Source organism: Tribolium castaneum, chromosome 7 (genome assembly GCF_031307605.1).
Source record: "Tribolium castaneum strain GA2 chromosome 7, icTriCast1.1, whole genome shotgun sequence".
Taxonomy (NCBI): Eukaryota; Metazoa; Arthropoda; class Insecta; order Coleoptera; family Tenebrionidae; genus Tribolium; species Tribolium castaneum.
Genome location: NC_087400.1, coordinates 17,650,048 through 17,654,910, shown reverse-complemented (window position 1 = coordinate 17,654,910; position 4,863 = coordinate 17,650,048).

Genomic DNA, 4,863 nt, shown 5'->3' with positions numbered 1-4,863 from the left:
AACCCTGAACGAACATGAAATTAACTACTCCACAATCGAAAAGGAGCTGCTTGCCATTGTTTGGGCAACCAAATATTTTCGCCCTTATTTGTATGGACGAAAATTTAAAATAGTCACCGATCATCAACCACTAAAATGGCTTTTTTCGCTTAAAGAGCCTAACTCTAAATTAGTCAGATGGCGTTTACGTCTTGAAGAATTTGATTACGAAATCCACTATAAAAAAGGAAAATTAAATAGTAACGCCGACGCTTTATCGCGACCTCCAAATTTAAACATGGCTACAACCCCAGACAATTCTGAACCAGAAACAGATTATTCGGATAAACCAATATTCGAATATATAAAAAAAATTAATCAAGAACTCATTAATAAAGAAGATGACATAAGTTCTACCCGCGTAGAACCCGATAAAGATTTGGACCAAAATATCGATGAAAGCGACGATAACATTACAATTCATACTAACAAAGAAAACCCCGTCTGTTTAATACCTATTTCTGAAAACCCGTTAAATTTTGGCAAAAATCAAATTCAATTCATTTCCGTTACAAACAATCCTTCAGATCCGGTAGTAATCAAATTATTTGAAAATTCAAAACAAAGGATAACAGTCCAAATTTCACGCAATGATTCGAAAAATAATATTCTAAACTTTATAAAAAATTATGTTATACCCCAAGTATCATATGCATGTCACTTCGCATCGGACGAACTTTATGAAATAACCGGAAACATTTTAAGAGAACATTTCAATGAATCAATATTATTTAAAAGGCACCTTAAAATTTTAGAAGACGTCGAATCCCCCGAAGAACAAATTGCTATAATTCAAAACTACCATTACGGTAAATCTAATCATCGTGGCATTAATGAAACCCTACAGAAAATTTCATCCCGTTACTATTGGCCTAACATGCAAAAAGCTATTCAAAATTTTATCAATAAATGTGAAATATGTAAAGCTGTAAAATACGACCGCAAACCATTGAAGCTAAAATTCAATTTGACTCCGACACCAACCAAACCATTCGAGATTGTTCATATAGACGTATTAAAATACCAATCCCACAAATTTTTAACAATCATTGATGCTTTCAGTAAATATGCTCAAGTATATCTACTCGAAAACATGCAAGCAATAGAAATAATGAAAAAATTACTGATTTTCTTTAGTCATCATTCTGTCCCCAGTTTGATTATAACTGATAATGGATCAGAATTCGATAACGGTGTTGTAACAGAATTTTTCCGACTTCACAAAATTGATGTCCATTTCTGTAGCCCTCATCACCCAGCAAGTAATGGACTTATAGAGCGTTTCCATTCAACATTTTTAGAACATCTAAATTTACTCAACAATCGTCCTGAATTTTCTAAAGACCCAATCTCAACAAAAATTTTATATGCCACAATTGCCTATAATAATTCCATCCACAGTACCACAAAACTAACCCCTTTCAATGTTTTGAATTTGAACAATGAACAAGAAATTGGAGATATTAATTTAGAATATGTAATTTTAAACAACCATTTACAGTCTCATAAAGAAAAACTGCAAATCATTTTTAAAGAAATTAACAAACGGCTAACAGAAAACAAAGAAAAATTAACAACCAAATTAAATGAAAATAGGGAAAACATACCAACTAAATTACCTGACACAGTCTTCGTAAAAAGTAATTTTAGATCAAAAGTTCGAAATCGATATAAGAAAGAAGAAATTTTAGAGACAAATCGTGACCGTAAAACGATAAAACCTAAAATCAATAAATCAAAAACCGGCAGAAAATTTAATAAACTCCATATGGATAATGTTAAACGACCAACTAAACAAGAAAATTCCATTGCAGGTACATCTTCGTAACCTGGCTAATGGTTACCGTTTCGTCAGACCGAAACATTACAAATAACCCTGGCATCCTTCCCATAAATTTAGGTAAAGCAAGGCTTCAATCTTCTTCCCATCACATGATCCACTATTTTGATATTTCCGGTCTTTTAACAGAATATAATAAATTGCAAACCTACTTAGAAATCGTGAAAAATTCAACGGCTAATGAAACTGAAACCCAAAAAGAAATTCAAAATTATTTAAAAATTATTCATTATAACATTAATCTTGTAGACGAAAAACTTTACCCATTTTTCCAAAATAAACGAGCAAAAAGAGGATTAGTTAATATATTAGGATCAATCATAAAAACTATTACAGGAAATATGGACTCCGAAGATAATGAAAGAATAACTAGTGTCATTAACACAATAAAACAAAATCAAAATAACATCGCACATCAACTGACTAATCAATATTCAATTAATCAAGAAATAATTAATAAATTCGAAAAAACTATAAAGGATATCGAACATAACGAGAGAGCATTGTATTCGTTAACATCAAAATTTCAAAACGTCACAAGAAATCAAATAAACACTTTATTTATCAAAGACACCTTGAACCAGCTTAGTCATTTATTCAATGTAATTTTGAATATTGCTCAAGATATTGAAAATTCATTGGCATTTTGTAAATTACAAACTGTTCACCCAAGCATAATAACAAATGAAGAACTTTTCAAAGAACTTTTGAAAATCGAATCTATTTATAAAAATCATTTACCATTTCCTGTAAAATCTGAAAACATTCAAAATTATAAAAGAATTTTGTCAACCAAATGTGTCATTAATAAATTCGAAATAATTTATTTTCTTTCTTTTCCTTTGTACGAAACACGTGAATTAGAATTATTTTACTTAATACCTCTTCCAGACCAGAAATTTCAAACAATCATACCATCTGCAAAATATGTTTTAAAAGGCGAGTCCTATTTGTGGCCGTTAACAGACATCTGTGACAAAATCCAAAAGGAATACTTCTGTAAAAATGAATTAAGGACCTATGTTAATATTTCTTGTCAAATGGAAATCCTATTTAAAAACACGTTCGAAAAATGTCTTCCAATCCAGCTCAACAGGCTCCAAACTCTCGAATTCGTTCCCGAAATTAATCAGTATCTAGGCATTTTTCCGGTACCAGTTCCCATCAAAACTTCTTGCTCCAATGTTTTGGCACAACACCAAATCCAAGGTGTCTTTCTCTTCGAAAATCAACTAAACTGCCAAAAATACGTCAATGATCAACTTCTGATTTTTAATGACACAACCGAAGGAAAACCCATAATCCTAGAAGACTTCAGACTTCCTGCAAGAAATAATGTGAAGATTCCCAAGCTAACCTTGAGGACCCTTCAAGTTACAAGTTTAACTAACAACCTGCCTCGACTTCAGATGTACCCCTACAAAGATAGCAAAAATATTTGGCACCTAACCGGAACTGCTATATTGTATTTTGTATTTCTAGCCTTAGCCATCTGGTTTATGATGCAGAAGATAGCATTTCGGCGAGGAAACCAAACGGAAGAAGCCCCTGAGCCAGTAGAACTACCCCGTGATGCCAAATTTTAGTTCCTCTCCGGAGTTTCGGGCTAAGAGGGGAGGAATTATATGTGCAAAATATCCCCTTAGTGCTTAATGCTTAGTAAACATTTTTTATATTATAAATATATGCTAAATTGTAGAGGGGAGACACTCTATGTCTCACCGCGCTTGTAATTACTTGAAATAAAATTTTTAAAAAAGCCAACTGCTTATTCAGAAACATAATTTTCACATAATGATTTGATGTATGGCTCACATTTTAATTATGCTTACCTTAAATAATAAAAATGAAAGATTCCTTAAATACAAAAGTGGAAGTCAATATCCGTATATTCAAAAGCTAACTAAAAATCACACAATTATTATTTGTTTGTCACCTTGCAATTATGTTTACCTTAATTATAAACTAATTAAGGTAAACACTGCACTATGAGTTAAAAATAAAAGTCCGAATCGAAAAACACAGAAAACCACCACAAAAAACAAGAAAAACTGTTTTAAGTTTGGTGAAAACAAAATGTCGCCACAAAACCAGACAAAAATAACTTACTCCAAACTCCACTACTATAAATCAAAACACTAAAAAGAGAAGTATGCGCACGTCGATTATTTTAAGAGAAATCTCCTTTACTTTTAGCAAAATGTGTTACAGATTCCTTTAAATCTACAGATTTCTTTCCGACTGACGCGACCTCTAAGCCTGAGTGCATGAACAATTTAAGCCGTTCCCCCCCTTTGCCCCACCGCTCCCAGTGAACCGATGATTTGTATACACTTTCAGGGGCCTGGTCATAGGATAAGAAAGGGATAGAATTGAATCTTTTCTTGTTGGTGGCGGTTGACAAAGCCAGCAGATATACTAAAGTAGCGACACGAACCTTGACTGGGCAACAATAACGATTATACACTTTACAGATGGCTCCACCATCAAAATTCAAAAACGTACGTCAAAAATGTCAAGATTTTCTCACGTTTGAAAAATTGGTGAATCAGAACAATAAATTTGGTGATTGTCTATAATTTCACCCTGGTTATTACTGTTTATGTGTAGAGATACCATAAAACCTTCAAACCTGTGCTTCACTCATGTAAAAATAAATCAGATAGTCCCTAAATTCAACTGAACATTGCAATGAGAAAGGCTTTTAGAATGCGCAGAATATAGCACCTCTTATGGACATTTCGAAGAAGGTGCCGGCGCTTCAACAGTGAATTCATTTCTTAAAGGAATTTGAACTTTGTATTTAACGAAAAATCCAACAACACGTTTTTAAATAATAGTTGTTGAACTCAAAAAATTTTGTTACCTACATTTCTAATTTTAATAAACTGGTCCCTAAGTGTTTTTACAGGTTTTCGTATTTAATTACTCCAGGATTTTAAATTGGTCGATTTATTTTTTTTTTTAAACTTAATTTTTTCCCT